Source organism: Lepidochelys kempii, chromosome 10 (assembly GCF_965140265.1).
Source record: "Lepidochelys kempii isolate rLepKem1 chromosome 10, rLepKem1.hap2, whole genome shotgun sequence".
NCBI classification, from domain to species: Eukaryota; Metazoa; Chordata; order Testudines; family Cheloniidae; genus Lepidochelys; species Lepidochelys kempii.
Window position 1 is genome coordinate 69,580,478 of NC_133265.1, and position 26,780 is coordinate 69,607,257.

Here is a 26,780-nt window from a genome sequence, read left to right on the forward strand (position 1 = left end):
CAGGAGCTGGTATGACAAATGTGCTTCTTAAAAAGCTGGAAGATATGGGAATTGCGATAGCTGACATGAGAGGTCAGGGCTACGATAATGGTGCCAACATGAGAGGAAAGAACAGAGTGTAGACATGGATCCGAGAGTTAAACCCTTGAGCTTTTTTTGTCCCATGCAGTTCTCATTCATTGAACTTGGTGGTCAGTTATGCAACATCAGATTCTAGTGAGGCTGCTGAATTTTTGAATGTAATTCCAAGCATCTAAGTATTTTTCTCTGCATCAACTCATCGATGGCAAATTTTGAAGCAACATCTGGGAACATCCTCTCTAACACTGAAAGCACTGAGTGCCACATGATGGGAAAGTTGAGTAGAGGTGATAAAGCCTATCAAACACCAAATTGGGAAGATAGATGATGTCATAGTTGCCATTATGGAGGATAATGCTATGACAGAAAGTGTTCGTGGGAGAACAGTGGCAGAGGGAAATGGAATCACCAGAAAAATACATAACTTCAAATTTCTGTTTGGCTTAGTGTTGTGGCATGACATACTGTTTGAAATAAATGTTGTAAGCAAGAGACTCCAAGGTGTTGACCTTGATATATCTGAAGCAATGGAACAACCGGACAAAGCAAAGTCATACCTACAGTCTTACTGGTCAGATGAGGGATTTCAAAACGTTCTGAAGAGTGCACTGAAGTTGGTAGAGGAACTTCACACTGAAGCTATTTTCCCACCCATTCAAGAATACAAGAGTCACCTAAGACTAAGACATTTTGATTATGAGGCACGGGATAATCCCATAAGAGACCCCAAACAACAATTCAAAGTTGAATTCTTTAACCAGGTGCTAGATTGTGCAATACAGTCAGTTGAATAATGTTTCATGCAGCTCAAGGAACACAGCAGTATATTTGGGATGTTGTATGATATTCCAAAACTCCTCACTATACCTGAAGAAGACCTACACCAGCAATGCAGGCCACTAGAGACAGTGTTGACACATGATGACATGCGTGATATTGATGCGAATGATTTAGGTGATGAACTGAAAGTACTTTCAAGATACATTTCAGCAGGATCAACTCCAAAGGCTGTTCAGGAACATATGTGCACAAATAAGATGACCACCCTCTTTCCAAATGCTTTTGTTACTCTGCGCATACTTCTAACACTTCCTGTAACAGTTGCCAGTGGAGAATGCAGCTTCACCAAGCTGAAGTTAATAAAAACATACCTACTCTCCACAATGACACAGGAGAGGCTGGTCGGCCTTGCAACCATCTCAATAGAGCATGAGCTGGCCTAGATTGTGGACCTTCAGCAGGAAGCAGGTCAAATCTTTGCAACCAAGAAGGCATGGAAAGCACCACTTTGATTATTCAAACAGATAAAAATGCCAGTATTTACTATGCAGACAAGAAAAGTTACAATTGCTGTTCAGGCGTTTGAAAGTTAAGTGTTACTTAAAATTTTGGAACAAGGCATTTTAAGTTGTTAGTTCTCCTTTATTGGGGTAGGTAGCAGAGCAGTACCATGAGAGGAGTAGAACAGGAAGAAGGCAGAATTGAGATCTTTCAAAGTTTTGGCCCAAGCGAGGGGGCATGGGGGCATCATTTGAGCTCCCCACCTCAGGTGCCAAAATGTTGTGGGCCAGCCCTGGGCTGGGGGAAGTGAAGGAGACTTTAAAGCCAGAAGAGACCATCATGGTCATCCAGTCTGACCCCCTGCACAGTGTAGGCTACAGAACCTCTCACTCACCCACTCATGCAACAGGCCCATAACCTCTGCTGAATTATTAAAGTCCTCAGATCTTGATTTACAGATTTCAAATCAGAGTAAACGGTGGAGTTTCTGTAGTTCAAAGTAACAAGTGACCAGTGCCCCACACTGCAGAGGAAGGTGAAACCCCTGCAGGGTGCCTGCCAATCTACCTTCCCAACTCTAAATATATTCTCTCACTATTATTTTAACCTTTTTCACAATTTTTCACTAGGAAGTCTTTGGTTAGTCACCTTGGTGCATGTAAGCAATTGCAGCACTATAGGACTAATCAATGTTTTTCTATTACACAGCATCTTGGTCAGGATAGCGTGTTGTAGAACTTGCAGCTTGAACAATAGCTACCTGCAATAACAATAAGTCATTATGAGTGACAGACAAACCTCTAAAGGTCTGGCATTCCTCTTTGGCTCAGAGTAGAAACCAAAGCTTATCTGTGTTAATTCATTGCTCTTCTTCTGGAAATTAGGCTGGAGGCCTTATGAGATTAGGTTTCCTTGTGACATTTCTGGTACTCTCTGGTTTGCTCCGGGACGGAAATAGTATGAGAACAGTGTTTCTGATTCTTGCAGTAAGGTGCCTGCTTATTTGGGAGAAAGTATTGATTAGCACAAAAGACAGAGAGGCAAGAGATTTGGGTTTGAGTCTCAGGTCTGAAACTGACTCTTGCCGTGACCTTGTGCATGACATAGGGCAAAATATAATTTCTATTCTGTATGGCTGCAGACTAACCTGATTAGGATGTATGAAATAGACTTCTGGTCTTATCCGTTTGACCACCAAGGCATATATCACAATTTGCAAGCAAATGCTAGCACTTCTAATCAATAATGAGATCTGCATGACATAAATTTTTACCATAGTCATCCTTGATCATCACAGGTCTCGTTCCCTTTAATACTTGGGCTGATTTCTCGTCTCTCTCCTTCAGAATTTTGGTGAGTATTTGGTGAGAATTGAGTTACATGGAGACCTCCCACAGCCAGAATGTACTTAGAGAATCAATATTAAAATGAACGTTGCATTTTTGCATTGAAGAAATTAAAGGAGGCAAATAGGAAGCAAAAGTGATTTTGTTTTAATATATTTGTTTTAAAAGATTTTTTAACTTTTCCAAAGCTCACATTGATTTCCATTGAGGTTTGGATGTTAATTCAGGCTGGCTGTTATCAAGACCTATTCAGTTGTCCTGTGTCACTGCATTTCACATTCTATATTCAAGAGTACCTTGGCTCTTCACTGCCAGGTTCCCAAAGGAAAATATGGGCTTGTATAAGGCTCTTACGAAAGTAGGTGCAAGTTTCCCAAAAGTACTGGAGTTGATTCACAGGAAAAGGTCCAATTTTTTCTTTATTGTTTTGTTGTTACAAGGAGATGAATTACCCATGGCATAACGGCAGAACAAAAATAGATTGCCTTTGTAATATACTACACAAAGGACTGGATACATACTTCATATGCCTTCACCCCCACCCCCCCAACAGTTCTTTGACAAATGAAAATATATCTAGCTGGATTTCCCTCCCCACTCCCAAACTGAAAGGGTCCATCCTTCTACAGCATGACTTTTAAAGGTCATGCATATTTTGTAGCTTTGCACGTGTCTGAATCCCAAATCACATTACTGCTGAGATGCTGCTACTGGAGATATGCAGAACAATTCAGTGCTGTTTTGAACACTCAGCTACCTGCTGTGCTTGCTGCTTCCCGAGTCCTCTCATGTGGGGGATACTTTCCATTTCATGTCTCTGTTAATGAGAACAGTTGGTTGTGATAGGGCAATTGGTCTGTTGGACAGGAGCCGCCGGTATTGCTTTCTGTTATATTGGTAGTTGCGGGGCTGCATTTTTCAGTCTTACGGTATAGGGCAACTCACAGCAGCACTACACTGAGAAAGCACCTCTTCCTGCTCAGGACTGAAGTAGGACAAAGCATTAAGAAAATGTCTTGTTCCATAGGTAATAAAACAATTGTTCAACTCTCAGCATTGAAAACAGAGACTAATCACTGTGGGAAGGGAACAGTTTCTTCCTCTGGAATGAGATAAAAAGATGCCATGTCTACTGAAAGTGGGGGGAGGGGAATATCCCTTTTTTGTTAGATCTGTGAAAAGCACCCAAAAAAATGTGTGTTGCCAAACACGCGTAGTTTCACTGTGGTGAAAGGCCATTTCTTTTTAGCAAGAAGGAATGTTGCTTTGCCCTTAAGCAAAACCCCCCTCTATTTTTTTGCCAGTTCACAAAGCTGGCATTGCTGGGGAAAAGGAACTCGAGAAGGGCTGAAAGGGAAACAATTCGTCCTCCCCATTTTTCATTGCAGAGTCTACATTTTCTCACCTAGTCTAAAAGGCCTCATTTCGCAAAACCTCTGTAACCGATGGCAAGTCTACCCTGAATTCTACTTTCCATTTCAAGAAGAGAATGTGAATGTTACCAATGTAAACATGAATGTGTCAGCAGGAAATTCTGCACCAGCCCCAATTTCACCCACTTTTGACACTTAGTTAAATTGTCTTTAACCTATCAATTTATGCAGCAAACATTGGTGAACATTTGTTAAGGCCTTGATCCTGCTAATGCATAAATGAGTAGTCCCACAGAATTCAATGGGACTACTCACCTGTGTAAAGTGATGTATGTTTGTATTTGAAGGATCAGGACCTTAGATTGGAACTAAGCTTCTGGGGGCAGGGACAGTCTTATGTTATGTTTGCGGAATGCCCAGCACACTGGACCTGCGGTCCTGATTGTGGCCTGAGAGGGCTAAGGTAATGGAAATGCTCTAGAATAATAGTGATGGGGAAGATGGGTGGTTAGGCACCAAGCTCTCTGTAGCTGATATGTGTACTCTGTGGATCAGATGAGTCCAACATTTGTGGCTATTCCCATAATCTCAGTGAATTTCAATAGTTGTGCAAAACAGAATAGTCAAAGATTTCTACTATAGTCACATCTGGTTTCATCCAAATCATGGACCGAATCCTAAACTCCATATTCACGGTAAGGACTGTGTAAAAATGAAGTAAAGATTTGGCCCCATGATGAAAATTAATTTAAAATACCCTTGTAGATATCACCCAGTCACTAACAAAAACCTATTTTCAAATGAAAAGAAGTACTTGTGGCACCTTAGAGACTAACAAATTTATTTGAGCATAAGCCTTCGTGAGCTACAGCTCACTTCATCAGATGCATGCAGTGGAAAATACAGTGGGGAGATTTATATACACAGAGAACATGAAACAATGGGTGTTACCATACACACTGTAAGGAGAGTGATCAGGAGAGTGATCAGGTAAAGTGAGCTATTACTTTTGTAGTGATAATCAAGGATAGCTCACCTTACCTGATCACTCTCCTTACAGTGTGTATAGTAACACCCATTGTTTCATGTTCTCTGTGTATATAAATCTCCCCACTGTATTTTCCACTGAATGCATCCGATGAAGTGAGCTGTAGCTCACAAAAGCTTATGCTCAAATAAATTTGTTAGTCTCTAAGGTGTCACAAGTCCTCCTTTTTCTTTTTGCGGATACAGATTAACATGGCTGCTAGTCTGAAATCTATTTTCAAATGGTTATAGTTTAACTCTTCCAGATCTTCAAATGCATTGCAGACAAACTCAAGAAGGATTAGACAGGTCTGACTGTATTTCATAGAATCATAGAATATCAGGGTTGGAAGGGACCTCAGGAGGTCATCTAGTCCAACCCCCTGCTCAAAGCAGGACCAATCCCCAATTAAATCATCCCAGCCAGAGCTTTGTCAAGCCTGACCTTAAAAACTTCTAAGGAAGGAGATTCTACCACCTCCCTAGGTAACGCATGCCAGTGTTTCACCACCCTCCTAGTGAAAAAGTTTTTCCTAATATCCAACCTAAACCTCCCCCACTGCAACTTGAGACCATTACTCCTTGTCCTGTCATCTTCTACCACTGAGAATAGTCTAGAACCATCCTCTTTGGAACCACCTCTCAGGTAGTTGAAAGCAGCTATCAAATCCCCCCTCATTCTTCTCTTCTGCAGACTAAACAATCCCAGTTTCCTCAGCCTCTTCTCATAAGTCATGTGTTCCAGGCCCCTAATCATTTTTGTTGCCCTTCGCTGGACTCTCTCCAATGTTTCCACATCCTTCTTGTAGTGTGGGGCCCAAAACTGGACACAGTACTCCAGATGAGGCCTCACCAATGTCGAACAGAGGGGAACAATCACGTCCCTCGATCTGCTGGAAATGCCCCTACTTATACATCCCAAAATGCCATTGGCCTTCTTGGCAACAAGGGCACACTGTTGACTCATATCCAGCTTCTCGTCCACTGTCACCCCAGGTCCTTTTCCGCAGAACTGCTGCCTAGCCATTCGGTCCCTAGTCTGTAGCGGTGCATTGGATTCTTCCGTCCTAAATGCAGGACCCTGCCCTTATCCTTGTTGAACCTCATCAGATTTCTTTTGGCCCAATCCTCCAATTTGTATATTTCCAAAACATTGTCTGTGAATCAAACTTCATTTACACACGCTGCCAGTAAGCCTAGCTACTTTGCTGCTACCCTGTTCATAGTTTGCAATTTGAGTTTACAATTACATGCAAGGCAAACCTATCAAGCAGTGAATTACAAAGCTGCTCTCAGGAACATAATATTTATATTCAGTGCAGATAGGTGGCAAAATGTAAATAGCCAGTTTAGCACCACTGCAGGAGCTTATTGATGATGCTATTTGCATGTCCTTTATATTGAAAAATTGCACACCTTTTGAAGTCACAGACCCTTGAGGAATGGACTGACCCGGCTCTTGGGGTGAGCACTGCCAGAATTGGGGTTGCGGCGGGTGGAATACAGATGGCAGTCTCAGTTTGCAAGCTTACTTTTCTGCCCCGCAGCCTGCTGGGAAGGATTGATTACTCTGCTTAGAAAGCAGAATCAGCAGATGTTATTGATGTGGGACCAGCATTATGCACAGCACATGCTGTTGATCTGAAGAAATACCACATATGGCATCATATTTTAAATCCACCCTGCCAAATATTTTTAAACGAACCTGCCATTTCTATTTGAATTGATCCAATTTTTCTAATATCTCTTTTTGGTGTCTAGGTTACTGTTGTGATAAAGAGCGAGACACATTAAGCCTTTGTCTTTGGCTCAGTAGCACCTTGTGAATCAATTGCCTAATGCAAGGAAATGATTTCCCGAAATCCTGTTATGGTGGGAGGGAACTTTGCTTTGTTTTTGTTTGGATTTTGTTTTCACTCTATTCTTACTGCTCTATTTAACACCAAAATAACAAGGCTGCTGGGCTGGCTACCAAGTCCCCAGATGGCCATATGGAGAACTTTGTGCTATATTTATGTGATGGCTGTATCATAAAAATGGATAAGCAAATGATTTAAGTGCAGAGCTGGGTTTGAACTAAACCTCAAGACCTGGTCACTGTGTGGAAGTGGCTGCAGGGGAAGCGTTCACGTTTAATATCCAAAAGAGGATCCAGATCCATATTTCCAGCTTGTGTGTGTGTGTGTGTGTGAGTGAGTGTGAGAGAGAGAGAGAGAGAGAAAGAGTGTAATCCCATAGAACCAAAGTAAAATCTGGAGCTGAATTTTGCAGGTGCCCCTTCCTCTTAAAGAGGCTAATCTGGAACACCAAACTTTGGAGGGTTTAAAATCCTGCCCTGGATCTGAATTTCCCAGCATGGCTCCATCTCTGTTTCTAATGCACATTGACACCATACAAATAGAAAGCAGGATTTTGGCTTAGTCAAGTGCTTTGCCATGTATTTTCAGGGCAAGAGTTTGCACTTATAGAGGATCTCAGAGCATTTGACCTAATTGAGTGTCTGATCCTATTCCCATTGGGGTCAAAGGCAAAACTCCCATTGGCTTCATTGGCAGCAGGATCCAGCCCTCAGCCTCACAACAACTCTGTGAGATAGGTATTGTCACCCCCACTATATACATAGCTAGAATGAGGCCCAAAGAAGTCAGTTGACTTGCCCAAGGTCACATAGCATACAAGTGGCAGAGTCAGGACTGGAAGCCAGACTTCCTGATGCCCTCCTCTAGCCCCCTCTCTAAAACTAAGCACTCTTCAACAGTTTCACAGAACCTGGCTTCCTCCACACCCTAAGCTGGCCGGATCTGTCTGAACTATGTTTGCTGTATGTGCCCTGGGAGCACAGGGATTCCCATTCTGCCTGGTCCTTGTGCAGGCTGTGTGTGATGGGAGAGGGAGCCCTTTATGCCCTCCCTTCACTGTTCACTCAAATCAGGGCCAGGTAGAATCTGACTTTGTGCATTTAGTTGCATTTTGTCCCAGCATGGAACCACCAAGCACAATGCAATTAACAGAGAGAAAGGATGATCTTGTGGACTCAGGAGACTCAGGAAATCTGGGATTTTAACTGCCAAGTGCTGCCACAGCCACCCTGAGTGACCTTGGGAAAGACACATAATCTCTCTGGGCCTTAGGTCCTTGTGTGCACAAGGGACTGATAAAACTCCTTTTTCCCCACCCTTTCTCTGACTTGTCTATTTAGACTGTAAGCTCTGTGGGTTTGGGACTCTTTCTTCCTATCTATGTACTGCAGCTAGTGCAGTGGGGCCAGGATCTTGGCCTAGAGCTATCGTAATAAAAATAGCAAATACTAAGAATGAGAGATTCAGTCTAATTTTCACAGGTCTAAAATATGCAACCACGTCTGTGCTATGTGTCTATAGCTATAACTGCAGAGCATACAGATCATCTGTTTTCATTGTTGTAACATTTTTAAGGATGGTTGGTGGATTTTTCCCTCTTTGCTTTTACAGTATTCAAATAAAGTACTGTATAAAAGAGCGGATAATGGAAATCCACCTGCTGCTATTACTTTGGTGGCAGCCTGTCTGGAATACAGCACTCAGTTCAGGCCACTTCATTACCAGGAAGAGCTAGACAAATTGGAGACAACTCAAAGAGCAGTTAAAATGATTAGGGGCTAAAAGGATTGATACATGAGAAAAGACTATGAACTAAATATATATAGCTTGGATGAACAATGACTAGGAGCACGGTAATCATGTTCAGATCTAGGAAATATCAGGACAAAAGCTCTGTTAAACTGTGAAATAGTCTCCCCAGGAGAGTGGGGGAAAGTGTCATCACTGGGAATAGTTGAAACAAGATGTTTGAAAATGACATACAGTATAGTTATTTAGTTTATATTTGGCTTCTCGCTAACAAAAAAGGAAAAGGGAATGCCTCTCCTATAAGCTAAGTATTTCTTACAAAAAACAAAATAATAATGGCAAATAATAAAAATATTGTAGGGAAGGACCCTGTGATGGACAAAGTGGCCTATCATAATAGGCCTTGTTCCTTTCATTTTTCTAATCCCTGTGATTCTCTGAATCTATCACCATGGAAGGAACTTCTGATATGAAAGCTAAGTAGCCTTGCTTTTCAGTACATGTTACAGAACATATGACAAAATCTAAAGCATTTTTACCAAATTGGACAGTACTTTATTGTTGGTAGAGCTTAGTCTGTCTATAGACCTTGATCTGAGGGTTTGTCTTTTTGGAATGAGTCCCTGTTTGCGTTACCCAGTGTTTTCATAGTTTTATAGGTTCCAAGGTCAAAAGAGATCATTGTGATCATCTAGTCTGACCTCCTGTCTAACCCAGGCCAGAGAACTTCCCCCAAAATAATCCCTAGAACATATGCTTTAGAAAAATATCCAATCATAGAATCATAGACTATTAGGGTTGGAAGAGATCTCAGGAGGTCATCTAGTCCAACCCTCTGCTCAAAGCAGGACAAACCACAACTAAATCTAGTCCAACCCTCTGCTCAAAGCAGGACCAACCCCAACTTTGTCAAGCCGGGCCTCAAAAACCTCTAAGGATGGAGATTCCACCACCTCCCTAGGTAACCCATTCCGGTGCTACACCACCCTCCTAGTAAAATAGTTTTTCCTAAATCTTGATTTCAAAATTGTCATTGATGAAGAATCCATCACGACTCTTGGTAAATTGTTCTAATGGTTAATTATTCTTACCATTAAAAATTTACACCTTATTTCCATTCTGAATTTGTCTAGCTTCAACTTCCAGCCATTGTATCATATTATACCTTTCTCTGCTAGACTGAAGAGCCCATTATTACATATTTGTCCTGCATGTAGATACATATAGACTGCAATCAAATCACTCTTAACCTTCTCTGTGTTAAACTTTGATAAACTCTTTGAGTTTATCACTATAAGGCATGTTTTCCAATCCTTTAATCATTCTCATGGCTCTTCTCCAAACCCTCTCAAATTTATCAACATCTTTCTTCAATTGTGGACACCAGAACTGGAAACAGTATTCCAGCAGGGCCAAATACTGAGGTAAAATAACCTCTCTACTCCTACTCCAGATTCGCCTGTTTATGCATCCCAGGATCACATTACAGGAGTTCTTTTGGCCACAGCATCACACTGGGAGCTCATGTTCAGCTGATTATCCACCACGACCCCCAGTTTTTTTTCAGAATCACTGCTTCCAAGGATAGACTCCCCCACTCCATCCTATAAGCATGGCTTATATTCTTTGTTCCTAGACGTATACATTTATTTTTACCAGTATTAAAACATATATTGTGTGCTTATGCACAGTTTACCAAATGATCCAGATCACTCTGAATCAGTGACCTGTCCTCTTCATTATTTACCATTCCCCCACTTTTGTGTCATCTGAAAACTTTATCAGTGATGATTTTATGTTTTCTTCCAGGTCTTTGATAAAAATAAATAGTATAGGTCCAAGACCTGATCCATGCAGGAAACACAGCGGCTCGATGATGATTCCCAGTTTACAAATGCATTTTAAGACCTATCCACGAGCCAGATTTTAATCCATTTAATGTGTGCCATGTTCATTGTATATCATTATAGTTTTTTTCATCAAAATGTTGTGTGGTACCAAGTCAAAAGCTTTACAGAAGTCGAAGTATATTACATCAACACTATATCCTTTAACAACCAGACTTGGAATTCCATCAAAAAGGATATCCAATTAGATCCAATGACAGGATCTATTTTCTATAAAACCATGTTGATTTGCTTTAATTACACTACCCTCCACCAATTATTTGTTAACTGAGTTCTGTATCAGCTGCTTCATTATCTTGTCTGGGATCAATGGCCAGCTGACAGGCCTATAATTACCCGGATCATCCCGTTTATCCTTTTAAAAAATTGGCACAACATTAGCTTTCTTCCAGTCTACTGGAACTTCCCCAGTGTGCCAAGACTTATTGAAAATCAGCATTAATGACACAGCAAGTTCCTCAGCCAGCTCTTTTTAAACTCTTGACTGCAAGTTATCTGGACCTGCTGTCTACTGTGAACTGAGATGACACAGGGGTTGGGACCATGCAACTATGTTTGATCTCTGGCTCTGAGAGCCTTAGAAAAAAAATAAGTACAAAGAAGTGCAAGGATGGAGTGAACCTCCTGGTTCTTCCCGAAACCAAACCCTTGTCTCTGGTCAGCTGAGCTCAACTTTTCAGAAGATACAACAATAGGCAATAAGTGTATGTCCATCCCTGGTATCAGTTAGTCAATCAGGCAGATCTGAGACTGATCAACTGAATAAGACAGACTTGTTGGGAAAACACTGCTGTCCAGAGAGGAAGTGCAGAGCAGAACTGGTCAGAATTTGCCAATTCAGCAAAATTGAAATATTTTGCAGAGAAGGCCTGATGCGGCCAAAGTTCCAGTGGAACCCGGTCATCAGTTCAATCTGTGTGGTTTGCTGCCAGCTCACCTGCCTGTCTCCTTGACAGCCAGCCATGAGGATTGTCCTGGAGTCCAGGCTCTATTCTCTTTCATTGAGAATTTCTTTTTTTTTTTTTTTTAAATTAATTCCTAATCTGAATGGAACCAAATATTGAAATTCTCCATAAAACAGAATTACCTTTTTCCACCCAGTCCTACTGCAGAGCCTTGGAAGAGGTGTCTGGTGGGGAAAGGGATTGGAACCATGTCTGGAAAATCTCAAATCAGCCCAACTTTCTGTGTGGTTTAAAGTGACAACACAAGCTGTGCGGAAAATAGCAGGTATCAGGAAAATGGCTTAGGTCTGCATGGTCCAAATAATTATTATTGTTATTACTACAAATATTGCCATAGTGCTTGGGAACCCTAGTCATGGACAATTGTGCTAGGCGCTGTACAAACAGATTGTCCAGACAACTCACGTATGCATCTAATGTGCTACATGAAGAAAAGCTACGTAATTTAAATCAGTAGGTTGGCTAAGGCAGCAGTTGTTTAACTTAAATCCTAATAATGCAGGGACTTTGAAAACAATGCCTGTAAGAAAGTGAAGGTAGCAAGGAAGATAAAGTGATATAAATGAATGTGCCATTAAAGAACCAGAGAGCTAATTTTTTAATGTCATTAAAAAAACCCACACTCACACCCACAACAAAAGCCTCATTTAAAAAAATATGTTAAACCAATTTAACACATTTCTGCGCACTTCTGAAGTATGTTAGAGGGCTTATTTTATCTACTCCTATCACTGTTAAGAGCTAATCAGAACATATTAATGCACCCACATTATGAAAATCTCTTTTCCATTCCAATAAAACAGTGAAATGAACTTAAAGATTTTACATACTTTGGTTACCGTGGATGATCTATTTGTTGTCCAAGTTGAAGATACAGCTAAAGGAGGGAATGTTGCAAAGGAATGCTGAGGCCACAACGGTATAGACCCTGATTCATAAGTATTTAAGCTTGTGCTTACTAGGCAGTCAATGTGAAGCAAGTGCTTAAATGCTGTCCTGAATGGGGATGCTTTCCTGAATCAACACCATAATCAGTGAAATACTACTAAAAAATCCCCCCACAAAACAACAGCTATGTCTCCTAAGAGGAAAAATACCTGGCCGATAACATCAATTGTATCATCTAGCATCACTACACCAGATCAGGTCAATGAGAACAAATACAACACATGTTCAAGGTGGGTGAAATTCACTCCCAAACAACAGTCCATACACTACCGCTCAAGCCCTCAAAATGAAAATGGTAAAAGTCTTGTGCAGGCTGTACATAGGAGTGTACACATAGCCTGAACCTAGCATTGCATATTCTATTTGCATACAGATTCTACCCTGGAGGGGTTGTTTTGTTATTTTTTTGCAAAACTCTTTGTGATGTCAGTGGGAATTCCGTGCATAGTTCAAGGGCAGTACCCAACATATTCAGGGAATCAAAACTTGCTGAACACACTAACAGACGCAGGAGCCTGGGTTTTGTGGTTGTTTACTCTTCTTGCTTAAAGAGAATTAGAAATCAAAACAGCTTTAATTCTCTTTCTGATGCAACAATTTAGGGAGAAAATGTAGAGGGGCTGGGCATGAGAGACTGTAGAGCAGTAGTAGGCAACCTGTGGCCCATGGGCTGCACGCAGCCCATCAGGGTAATCCGCTGGTGGGCCGCCAGATAGTTTGTTTACATTTGCACAGCCACCCGCAGCTCCCAGTGGCCATGGTTCACCATTCCCGGCCAATGGAAGGTGAGGGAAGTGGCAGCCAGCATGTCCCTGCAGCCCGTACCACTTTCCTCAGCTCCCATTGGCTGGGAACGGCAAACCGTGGCCACCGGGAGCTGCGGACCACTGTGCAAATGTAAACAAACTTTCTGGCGGCCCACAAGCAGATTACCCTGATGGGCTGCGTGCAAGGCCACAGGTTGCCCACCACTGCTGTAGAAGGTTATTATGGCTCTGGAGGAGTGGGAAAGTGTGAAAAAATAGATTAGAAAAGCAGAAGGATATAATCACTGTGCAAAATGTGGAGGATCTGAGGAGACATCTGATGCCTACAGAGAAAAAATGAGCGTGTGATAAGATTTTATCTCTAACAGCAGAGTTTGGAAATTCAGTCCCTTTTTCATAACATCAAATAAGTCAGGGTGTCTTCCCCGCACCCTTCCCCATAACAAAAAGCACAGGTCAAAAAGGTCAGCAGATGTATGGCTAGTTTTAAATCAATGAAGTCTCACCTGGAAGGCTGAGTTTTGAATGTCTCCAGGTTGGGGGGAAAGGTGTAAATTATTCTGATACAGTGGTTGTAAATAGCGAAGAGATCTCAGCCCAATTTCTAATGTGTTGCATGCCATAAAGTCTGATAAATTCAGCAGTCTCAGTGATGGGGATTTAGGCAATAGAGAAACAAAGCTGTAGAGCTGTATAGCAAGATGCTTAATGGACATTTCTCACCCGCACCCATTGCAACCCCTCACTGAAGCAATTTTGAGATTTAATTACATTTAGTCACCTGTGTTTTGCAGTTTAATATAAATGGCTTTGTACAATATTGTGGAGTGCTGGGAGAGCTTACATTAGCCTGTAGGGTTTTAGCATGGAGTTCTCCTGACTAACACAGTTTAAAGTTGTCAGGCTAGATCATTCATCTAGGAAGAGATCAAACTTATACCAGTTTTAAAGATTTGCAGTGACAGCTCTTTGGACTTATGCCTCTTCGAAAGAGCAAGTGGATGCAACAACAATAACAGTACAGTGAACCACAGCCGCCTCCTTCCTACACTGGTATAACATGGGTTGAATTCCATTGAAGTCAGTGGAGTTACTCAGCATAGGTGGGAGCTGATTCAAGGCCAGAGATCTGAAACTCACTAGATTTGGAGGCAATCCCCGCCCCAAACATTAACATAAATATCTAGGCAGCCCCAGTTCTGCCCTTTGTTGTCTTTCTGTATTCTGTGGATGTAAAACATGACTAATAAGATTAAGCTTTTTATATGTAAAACATAAATATGACTTTTCAATATAAAACATAAATGTGGCTGATTTTGAAAAAAAGCTTTCATTAACTGGCTCTCAACTTTGGAAAAAATATCGACACGCTACCTGTGCTGACAGAAGCATGCTGTATTGCAGAATCAATGCCCGCTTTGCCTGCTTCTGGAAATTTTAGTAACCAAGCTCATTTTGGAAACCAAACTCATCAAAATGCTGCTTGGTGTGACCTTAGCACAGGACAATTAAGTAGCTGTAGCACGGGTTGGTGTTATCACTAATATTTAGGGGCAGATTTGGATCCCCTCACTCACACTGAAATCAGTGAGTGTACTTGTGGAGGCAGGGGCCGTTAACACGTGTAAGGGAATCACAATCCAGTCGCTAAGCAGTTAATCCAACCTGTGCTGTCAGCCATCTTCCGATTATCTACAGTATTTTATTTGAAAATAAAAGGGATATGGTGCCTGGAGAAAGTACAAAGCTTTTAAAGGAAATGTTACTCTGAAAAAGCATGTGTCAATTATCAAAAACGTATGAAATCATAGCAAACAAGGCTTCGGAATCACTTACAACCATTTTCTTTCCTATTTTCTTCTCCTTCGGCCACATGCTATCTTTATTCAATCAGGGAATTGACAAATGATTGATGGTCTCCGTTCTTTGAAAGCCACCTATACAATGCTGGATAAACCAGTCCCAGCAACAAACAAAAAAAGGCAACAGGAATATGAGCTCAGATAGTGTGTGTGTGCGTGCACTGATTGTGCAGGTGCAGCTGAAATGATTTGGGAACCTGCGAACATCACAGGTAGTCAACACGGCAGTGGAGCAAAACCTGGGGGGCACTGTAAACTAGACATGGGGGACCTGCTCTCTGTTGCTCCAAACCTTGTGTCACCATTTAAACCAGTGCAGAGGGGGTATAACATGCTATCATTCTGATTTTATACCCACTTGGCACTGGTGCAAAGGAGTTCATAACTTGGTCAAGAGTGGTGAAGAATTGGGCCCAGAATACAAGTTTAACTTTCCTCAGGAAAATAAATTACAAGATAATTGTGCCTACTGTATTCTGCTCTGGTGATACTTTGCTTACTTAATGCATTTCTAATGCACTCGTATTTTATTGGCTGCTGCTTGCTGTCTGTACATGGTGGTGGCTTGTTGCCAGTACATTGGATTTCAGCAGCAGAAGTTGTCAGTTCAAAGCTTACTTGATATTGTTCTTTGCTCTGGAGAACTTTTTTTTTTCAGTTGTCACAAGGCTTCTCTGTGCTCTTATCACTGTTCCATCAGTGCCGAGAAGATTGATTTTTACACATTCTAAAATGTGCTACATTTAACAAAAAAGGTGTATGTCACTAAGGAAAGAAATACAGTAGGTGGTGTGGAATAGTGTCCCACCGTTCATGTGGGTGAGTACATAAAACTGCCACATGTATTACACCCATGTTCCTCGCTATCCTTTGGCTACTATTTGTTTCTGGGCGCAATTAAAGGTGCTGGCTATAGAGACTTGAACAGACTGGGTCTGGGACATCATAATCTGAAAAACCTCCTCTGTTCTTCTCTCTCTCCATAGCAGCAAGATCACCTGGATTTGTGAGGTCTCTGATTCCAGAGAGAATTTTCTTGGGCCAGTGGCAGTGCATTCTGAATAAAGGGTCCTGACTTCCTTTGGCTGTTAGTTAGAGTCAGAATGTAGCAGCCTTCAGGGCAAAACAGAAGGTGCATCTGTTCAGATGAGTTTTTGGTGAAGGCAAGTCATCATTGTGCTGAAAGAGTGATGGAAACATGACTGTCTATTCTCTTCTCCACAGGTTCTTATTCTGTGCTCATCACCATATTATCTAGCACCTTCCAGGAGTGCATTAAACTTTCAGTGTAGATTATTGTGCATTATATTCATTGAGCTGTTTACAAATAATGTGAGATGTTTAGATGCTGTGGTGATGGGCATATATAAATACCTGTACAGTTAGGCAATAATCATCCCTCAGAGGCTGTGCAAAGTAAAACTGCCTTAAATCTTGAACTCAGTCTAAGCATTGATCCTTTAGATGAGGGAAAAAGACATTTTTGGGGGAGAAGTTACTGAGCGTTCAGCAAAATTCTATTGTGAGTCAGCAAAGGGTACTCAGCCTTGAGGTTTGTATACAGGGAATAGTTAGGGTCTATCCACAGCTGACACCTCCACCTGGATGGTGGTGATTTAGTGATGACCCTCAGCTGTGAGATAGAATGTATGCAGGGATTTGGGCTAGCTTTTGATCTGGCCACATAATTGTTTCCAGTTCTTCTGTTATACACCATTCAGCAAGTGCATTTTCAAGACTCTGTGGATATAGAATGCTAGCCAGCCAAAGGCATGGAAAGCTCGTGAGGGAAAATAATCCAAAAGGAACAAATGGGATACAGTGTGTATGTTTGGAAGCTGGGAATCCCCCACACTACAACCCAGGGCAGTGCCAGGAAGTGGCAGATGCACACTGCATGAGCAGAGGAAGACAAATTAAATGTTGTTGTGAAGACCGGGATGGCAGTTTCAAGTCTATGTGCATTCCTCCCAAAGGTGCCCTTGTATATTGTAGCACATCTGCTGTGCATAAAGAGAGGTATCTTTCTAGATAGCTATGGGACCTCAAGCTAAAGAGGAGCTGTAAGGCATCACAGCGAAAGTAGGGAGAATTAGGTTTACTTATAGAGAGAGTAATACCTACTGGTTACAACAGGGACCGGAGAATCAGGTTTCCTGGGTTCTTTTTCTACCTCTGTCACTGATTTGCTGGGTGACTTTGAGCAAGTCACTTGGGCCAAAATTTTCAAGCATGGCAACTAATGTTGGATGCTGTAATTTTTGAGTGTCCAGCTCGAGGCACTGAAGGCCTGATTCTCAATAGTGACTTACTGACATGGGGCCCAGATACTACAGGGATGGGCAGCAGTATAAGATAGAAGTGCTAAGCACCCCCAGCTCTCACTGAACTCAATGGGAGCTGTTGATGCTCAGCACTTCTGAAAACTAGGCCCAAGATGTCTCAAAATGGGCAACCCCAGAGAAAAAAGATCACTTTTGAAATTTTTGACCTTGTCCCCTACATGGTTGGGTGTACCCATCAAACAAACAGGGTAACACTCATTATCTTCCTACCCATAGGAATGTTTTGTGAAATATTTTCAGATCCTTGTATGACAACTCCTATAGAAATGCTAAGTCTTATTCATTATGATTATTTTATTAGCCAAGGAACTAATGAGATGGGATAATTCTAAAGGCTGGGCCTTTGTGACTTTCTCCTTATCGATGTTCAGTAATTTGTAAAGAGGAAGGACTTTGTTTTAGTGAGAGCAAGCGCTTGAATACCGTGTATCTCTCTTTTTCCTATGGAGCATATCTCCAGTTCACTGTCCTAGCAGGGATGAAGTCCTGTTAATGAAAGCGGCCAGGGAAATCACTTGAAAAGGTGACAGAGGCAGATAGTTTGAACTAATACTTTGGGGAAACTAACCTCCCCTCCCTCAAAAAACAGCAGTCCTTGTGAAAGTCTTTTCTATTTGTAGACCATGGATTCATAAAGGGCAGCTATCTAACCTCATACTGCACTCCAGATTAATCTGGAATTAATTGGATTAATTGGAGCATGGTTACCTACTCTCAGCAGCAATGTAATTTTCTGGGTGGCTGCCCATGGCCAGACCCTCACAGTTTTTCCCGATTGGTGGCAGAGTCCAGCCACCAACCGCAGGTAGCAGGGCATGACTGGTGTAAGCAATTGTTTCTGATTGGACCCCATGCTCATCTGCTTGATAACAGGGAGACCATTACGGTATAGTATAAGATAGCAATTTTCATCCAAGGATCTCAAATCACTCTACAAAGGAGGGTAGGTATCACATTACTATGTTGAAATCATTTCACAAAGCCATGAAGACTTACAACAGCTGAGGACATGGCTTGCTAGCTCTGAATCTGGACCCAGGTGTCTATCTGAAAGTGCTGGGATGGGAATGTCATGGGGGCTGGTGGACTGGAAAAGGTGAGCAGAGAGCACACAGAGAAGGAGGTGGCTACATAGTTTTTCTGAGGGGAAAGGAGGATTGAACATGGACACTATGTAGTTTCAATCCACTCCAAATGCATATCTGTACCTGAGCACTGACGGCAGCAGTCTCAGTGCGATAGTAAACAAGCAGAGAAATATAATCCATGTTACTTCTGTGTTTCAGGGGGGGATAAAGAAGAGCATGAAGAAAAGGAAGACACAGCCATGCATCACAGGATACAAGCGTATGGCTCCATTTTAGCCATCTGCTAGCTGCCATAATATGTGTGTTTGCTGATGCATTGATGGGGAACTACCCACTGTATGTTACAGTAGATTGTCTTTTGCCTTCTCTTTACTGTATTCCTTCTGTGAATATTTCAGATCATTCCCCCCAGTGCCTTAAATTCAGGTGCTGGATTACAGTCAGGGCAGGGGGTAAAGGCTACCACTCTGAAACCAAGCACAGAGAAACTCTAGTCTCTTAGCACACCTGTGTGGGAACAAGGTCAGACTGGAATCTCAGGCTACTCTCACACAGCTCTCAGGTCCCAGCCTGCATAAAACAGCACCATGATCCAAGAGAGCAAAGATTGAGCTTTAAACCAGCATTGCACAACATTGGAGGATCTGTCCCTGAATCTATAAATTGCACCAAACTGTGTTAGGAGCATTTGTGTTGATTGGAATCTTTGCCTGTCTACGTTGCTGCATGTATACATTCACCCAAATGTATTTCTTTTACATCTCAAGCCAAAAACAGCTTGATGCAATGCTTAATTTGTGGTGTGTAATGTTGTGACACATTGCAGTCTAACGATGATATAATATGCAGAGATGAGCAAAAGGAGCACTAAAATGCAAGCCCACCATGAAGTATGCAGTGCCCAGCTTGCAAGCACTTATTTTACTGCCGTTCAGATTATTTTCATACACCTTTGTATATCTCTAGCGTTATTGTTATTAAGACCCAAAGAGAGACAGTTTACTTTAGTAAAAAGAAAAGGAGGACTTGTGGCACCTTAGAGACTAACCAATTTATTTGAGCATAAGCTTTCGTGAGCTACAGCTCACTTCATCGGATGCATACTGTGGAAAATACAGAAGACGTTTTTATACACACAAACCATGAAAAAATGGGTGATTATCACTACAAAAGGTTTTCTCACCCCCCACCCCACTCTTCTGCTGGTAATAGCTTATGTAAAGTGATTACTCTCCTTACAATGTGTATGATAATCTATCAACTGCACAGTATACATCTGATGAAGTGAGCTGTAGCTCACGAAAGTTTATGCTCAAATAAATTGGTTAGTCTCTAAGGTGCCACAAGTCCTCCTTTTCTTTTTGCAAATACAGACTAACACGGCTGTTACTCTGAAACCTGTCAGTTTACTTTAGTATAAGGCAAACAACCTTTTAATAAGTGCCCGGCATGCATTTGAAATTGCATTTCCCAAAATACACCTGTCCCAACCACATTAACAATAAGGGGAAGGCATGCCAGTCACACACTCAGTTCTTTGGGGGTAGGGTGACCAGATGTCCTGTTTTAAAGGGGCAGTCCCATTTTTTGAGATTTTTTCTTTTATAGGCGCCTATTACCCCCCCACCTCCTATCCTGTTTTTTCACAGTTGCTATCTGGTCACCCTATTTGGGGGTAGTTTCAGTGAATCACAGCCAGACCATGACTGACCTTTGATTGGATGCACAGGAGGCAGGGTGCAAGGAAGTTAATCTGGCTTGAGCACTCCACACAGGAGCCAGTCCTTGCTCCTTTGGTGAACACCCAGAGTGGGTGGGGAGTTTCAGGTAGGTGGACACATGGCTCCATTCTTCTGTCCATACAGCTTGCAAAAGGATGGTGAACCCTTCTAAGAACATAGCACTGGAAGGGATGTCCTGCGCCCTTGATTCCAGTCCTCCGCTATCATGGGCAACCTCATCATGTAGTCCCTTTACCACATTTACTAAGCTCCATCTTAAAATCAGTTAGGTTTCTTGCCCCACATTACTTTATTGGAAGGCTACTCTAGAACCTCCCTCTTGGAGGTTTAGTAACCTTCTATCCCAGCCCAGATTTACCCATGGCCAATTTATACCCAGATCAGCTGGCTGCTGGGGGAAGGATTATACCTCCCCATTATTCTTATTTAATATTGACATTGAGATAGCCCTTCAAATCTGCAACCAAGTTGGGTCCTGTTGTGCTGTAGCTCGTGGAGTGGGGTGGTTTGCATCACCTCCAGCGCGGGTCCGTGCAAAATGACACACTTAGTCCCTCACTTAGTGTACAAACTTTAATACCAAGTGAAAAGCAGCTCAGGCACAGGTAAAGTCTCTAAGGAAATGCCTACCCAATAGAGCAGAATATCATTATTGCCAATTGCAAGCGTTTAAAAAATCATGAACCAGGCTACAAAAAATCAGGAGATTTTTTACAATAATGTGTTTGGGTTTCTTTTTATTTGTCTCTTGGATTTTGAGTCTTTAGGCCCCACCCGGGTCATGTTTTCAAGCTTTTCTCCTCACCCATGAAAGCTAAACACTTTGTGAAAAAAATGAAGGCAGAAACTGTCTCAAAATTGCTCAGCTTCAGGAGTTAGGGCTTGAACAAAAAACACCAAATACTGCGAAACCTGTGAGAAAATTGCAAGACTTGGCAACATAATATAGTTAGAGTCCTACCTTCTTCCTGTCTGTTCATTATTGGCATTAGAGAAATAACAATTGCTATGCAATAGTAACAAATCACATAACATTGTAAGATTTTTTTCCAAAATAGGATATTAAGAAATTATTTGGGATGCTAACTCATAGCTGCCAGGTCTGCTTGTCACACCTATCAATGGCTTACATAATTTACTTGCCCTATCATTTCTTACCACAAAAAGCCAGTGGCATTTCTTAATGTTGTTTCTTTTAGTCTTTTTTAATTGATTCAGTTCATTAATTGGATTCTCTTTGGGTTTTTCTGTAACTGTGACCACTGCTATTAAAATCTGCAATTTGCAGGAAGTTGCTAATTTAGCAGTCAGGCTATCTTTTAACACTACGGAGAATAATAAAATGTTCTTAAATCAGTATGAATTATTAAAAAGAACTGGTTCATGAAAGAGGCAGGAAGGATCTATTTTCATGAAAGGTTTGTTTAAAAAAAAAAACACTCACAAGCTTTGCAGTTTCAATGAAGGAATCTCATCTGGACTCTGCTCTTGCAGTAGGATCTATTAGCTGGACCATCTATGCTAATGCACCCTCATTCACCCAGTAGGCTTCCGCAAAAGGACAACTGCAAGACAGGACCCTAATATGTAACTACATTAAGGTTGCACATTATGCATTTGTGCAGACACCTGTTGTACTGTGATGTGCCGGAGATGTATAAATAAAGGGCAAAAATTATACCGTCTATTCCTAAACTCAGGCACTTAACTCCATAATTAGGTGCCTACCAAAATGGCCTGATTTTCAAAGGTGCTGAGAGTCATTAACTTCAGAAAAGGTAGTGAGTACTCAGCATTTCTGAAAATCAATCCACACACGTAGGAGTTCCATCCTGCACTGATTCAGCAAACTCATGGGGCTACTCTCATGCTTAAAGTTAAACAGGTGCTGAAGTGCTTTGCTGGAGCCGGGCAGCATGCTCAGCATCATGCAGGATTGAGCTCTGCATGTCTAAATACAGATTTAGGTGTCTACATTTAAATCACTGGGCCAAAGGCAGCGAATTGCTGTAATGTTTTGGTCAGATAACGATAATCTGGCAAATTTCCTACTGCTCAGATTATATTCCCAGTTTGCCAAATTGAAATTTAAGTAAAGAAAAGGTAAAATATCATTCTTTAATATTACAGTCACAGTGTATGTCCAGGCTACATTTATAGACACTTTATAAAGGCTAAATGAAGAATTAATAGATGTTTCAAGAAATGGGTGATTAAATGTTTTGGATTGGTTTAGAGTCCAACAGGTCAATAGGTTGGTCGTGATCTTGGTTTATACCATCTGCAACACCTTTAACTGAGGTGCTCCTAACACATGTTACTCATGTCTGTAAGATGCTTTTAACATCTGCTAATAACCTAGTAACTCTTTGTACACCATTTATAAATAGAACCCTAATATAACTTGTGACCATACTAGGAGAGGGTAATATGTGAGGAGCATTAGGCTGCAGGTTGCTCATTTGAAGAACATTGTGTTTCCAGAGAAGTGGAAGGAGATGTCGACCCCGATGAATCTGAACTATGAGCTAGGAGTAGAATCTGCTAGATAAACAGATTACAGAATGAAGTGCAAGAATTACAGATCTGGAAGTCGGTGGACCAACTGGGAGGTAATGCTGTTTATTTATATATTTATTTGACTATTCAGAGATTTTCTCCAGGTTTGAGTTGTATGTTTAATGTCTACCCTGCTGTTTTAAAATGAGAGCTTTTAGAGCAGGTCATCTAGTTATGCCAGGAGGGCTCCTGCTAGAGAAATCATTCTTTCATACTATCACCTTGTTACTTTACAATCAGTTCTGCTTTTAAATAGCAAAGGAGCTCCTTGGAAGATGCCAGTTCTGATTACAGCGTGAAATGTCTAACCTTGGTTTACAGCATCTAAAAGTGTGTTTCTCACAGCTTGAGACTTACATGGACTGAGACTGTGTTCAGCTAATAGGGAAAAGAGCATCACTGCCACTTCACGACATATACCGATGGCTCATACGTACAGTCAGCTTTATTAAATGCAGCAAGGGGGAACACTGCTGTAGGTTAGCTCTCACACGGAAGTTCTGAAATGAAATGACGAACTCGGAATATTACAGAAGCGCTAACACAGGTGCAGCTCGTATCCTCGGTGTCATAAGAAGTGTGTGACTGATGGCTGGTCTCCCTAGATATTTTTGATTACCGTTGATTTTGCTTGCTTCACGCACCCTTAACTTTGTCTTGCTAAAAAGTCTCTGTGTCTATGTGCTCATCTTAACCCAAAATGACACACTGAATAAAGAGAAAACATGCCTGATTCTCCTTCTCACTGTGCTGGGGTGTCCACCCCACACAGAGCCTGAAGGGGTTAAGGCGGCTATGTGGGCCAATTATCCATCTGGGCTGCACCTGGAGGAGGAGCCAGGGAGCAAGAAGAATTAATTACAGATAAAGCTCAGCTGGACAGGAACAGGAAGGGTCTGTATAAAGCCTAGTAGCTGAGAGCAGAAGAGGGCTGCAGGGAGAGAAACTGAAGTCACACTCAGGGTGAGAGAAAGTAAGATAGGAAATAGCCCAAGGCTACAGCAGTAAGGTTCAGGACTGTACAAACCATGACTGCCTGTTGTAAGGTCCTTGGGCTGGAACCCAGTATAGAGGGCAGGTCTTGGTCCCTCTACCAGCCACTGGGTAGTGGTGCCATTAAGGGGCAGTGAATGGAAAGATTCCCTGGGACAGTTGGTCCTGCGGGACTTTGATTTCCTAGAAGGCTGGGGGGCCAAGCCATGAAGTGAGAGCAGTTAAGTCCTGAGGAGAGTGCGACACAGAGAGAGTGATGGAGTGCAACCACAGGAAGGGGCGTTGGCCTGGCAGAGATAATCCCCAGATGTGGCCAGAAGGAGGCACTCCAGTGGTGAGTAGAGCTGTCAGTGACACTTGTGTACCCTGGTTTGACATCACTATAATTCCATTAATTTCAATGGCATCATTCCTTACTTACACCAGAGTAAAGAACAGAAGAATAGGGTTTAATGGGCTAAATCTTCAACTGTGCTGGAGTAGAGATCAATGTAGTTGTTGCAGGGAGACAAAGGTAGTTTTAAATGGCCTTTCCTCCCCTTGCTGTTATGGGGCTATCCAGGGGTCACACTGGTACAAGTTAGAGCAGCCTACAGGCTGCTTTAACTTGCCCTGGCTTCTAACAACCACGAGGAGCTACTATGCTGCCAATGATTTCTAGAGTGCCATGTGCTTCATTTCTGACAGGCTCTCTTGCTCCTGAGATGTACCTGGCGCAGCAGTAGGACCTGCTATGCCAGTTCTGTGCCTGCTGAAGATACCCCCTTTCGTGCTTCTTTTAGGTCCCCTGGCACTGCTCCAGCTCTACAAAGGGACATTAGCATGAGCTGGGATCTGGCCCAGAACTTCTGAACAAGTAAGTTGTGTCGCACCATCGACTGTGTTTGGGTCTATATTAATTTTACCTCATCTCTTCTCTCTGAGACTGTTCGTTTGCTTCTAAATTTGTTCAGTGAAATATGTGAACATTATCAAGTGCTTGCTTGGGAAGCAATAATGACCACATACAAATCTTACTGATTTCGGCAGCAAGCTGGATATGTTATTGGAGTCTGCATCAACAGACCTTTAAAGGGGTGCCAGGTAGGGTGACCAGACAGCAAATGTGAAAAATCGGATGGGGGTGGGGCGTAATGGGAGCCTATATAAGAAAAAAAAAACCCAAAAATCAGGACTGTCCCTATAAAATCAGGACATCTGGTCACCCTAGTGCCAGGAAAGAAATTACAGATGTGTTTGTAACCTTTACAGGCAGCGGGAGCAGCCTTCCCCTTGTCTGCATTCCTTTTTCGGAAGGATGACCCACGTGGAAATGATACAACACCGGTAGCTAAACTGGCACCATTCCTGAAGCTACTCCAAATGATTTCCAGGACTCATGAATCAATCTCCCAACCCATAATCCCACGGGAGTCAAGAGCCCAGACAGAAGAATCCTTTCCTCTTTGTAACTTTCCCCCCCTATAGAAACCCAAAACTTCATTGTAAATATCGGGGTGATTTTTATACTTTATCAGAGGCCTAATTACCAGGGTGCTACACCTGCATATTTTTTCATGGATGCTCAGGTGTCTGCACATTTGTGTCATGACTTGACTTGACCATAGCTAGGCATGGCTTGAGGGCATCCATAGGGACAACAGGGAGAGAGGAAAGGATAGTTCCTCACAAGCTGTGGAGTGGTAGGGAGGTTTCTCCCTGACACTACTGCTACAGATTTAGGCTTCCATATTCCCTGCCGCTACTGCACCTTCACTCCGTGGGAAGGTAATGGCTGGTGGACCTGCACAGGGGCAGGGGTTTCCTGGCCTTACCCTGCTCATTCAGAGTCTATTGACACAGCGTTTTGCAGCCCGTAGAAGTGAGCCTCAGACACCAGGCTGCAGAGACAGCCCTTTGAAGTTGCAGCTTGGGATGGAGCTCAAGCTCTGAAGTCTACGGAATGGGGTGAACTTCCAGGCCCCGCTTCCAACCCTTGCTATATACAAGTGGTTGAAAGATCTAACCAAGAAGCTTAAAAAATCAACTTGCCGCTGCCTCCTCATGCTGACCATACGGCCAGAAGCACAAGAACTGGACTGAGCACTTGTTCTGTGAACAATGGAAGGAATCAATCAGTTCACTGAAAGAGGGGTTTCAGAACTGATGTATGGTGTTCTGTTGGCACAAAGTGCCAGTTCAGAGAATGGGATGTTCCTCACCAAAGACGAATTGTGTCCCTTCACACTTCAGGTGATAGTGCAGCTGTGAACTGTGAGGAAACAAACTTGCTGAGGAAACAAACAGGCAATTTGAAATGTAAGTGCCTGCCAGCTGTAAGTTTCTGTCATGCTTCCAGAGGCAGGCATGACTGCTTTCAAGTGACAAGATTTGGGGCCTAAACAGGAAGTTACAGGTACCTTCAAATGGTCACATTCAGAAGGAATCTTAGCATTTATTTTTACTTTCAACTGATCATTGAAATCATGAGGAAACAAAACCAGACTTGTTGCCTCCTCATTTTGGAACTCTGCTCCCACAACATGGTGCACATTCTGTTATCGGATTTTTTTTTTGACAGCCCACCTACCTACTAACTTTTCCCTTTTGTTTTTTCCCATGTCAGACAATGGTATCAGATGTATTTACTTGCTAAGAAGATGGTTTAAACATCTCTTGAAATAAAAACACAACAGTCTGATTTGGAAAGCTTTTTTATTTTTCTCCCAGGGTAGTTTGGTTGTCTGTCTCTCTCTCCCATTGTGTGGTAAACCCAAAATGCATGATTTTTTTTTTTATGTACATTGTGCCTCATTTGTCACTGCAGTATATGGACCTTATTCTCTACTGCCTTTACACTTGTGAAAAGCACGTGTAAAGTGTTGCCACTGAGGGCTGGGCAGGGCAGGG

The 26,780-nt window shown here is 42.2% G+C and overlaps 1 long non-coding RNA gene across 2 annotated transcripts in view; it reads left to right on the top strand.

Annotated features, from left to right (window-relative positions):
- Positions 1 to 26,526, top strand: part of LOC140895022 (uncharacterized) — a 47,440-nt gene extending 20,914 nt beyond the window's left edge. Inside the window, exons 2-5 of one of the 2 annotated variants that reach the window (XR_012154041.1) lie at positions 18,796 to 18,856; positions 22,824 to 22,951; positions 24,674 to 24,747; positions 25,143 to 26,526. This is a non-coding gene — a long non-coding RNA (uncharacterized lncRNA). Of the gene's footprint in view, positions 1 to 18,795; positions 18,857 to 22,332; positions 22,952 to 24,673; positions 24,748 to 25,142 lie in introns of those variants that run through there. The other variant, XR_012154040.1, reaches the window with a different exon arrangement.
- Positions 26,527 to 26,780: the final 254 nt, after the last annotated feature.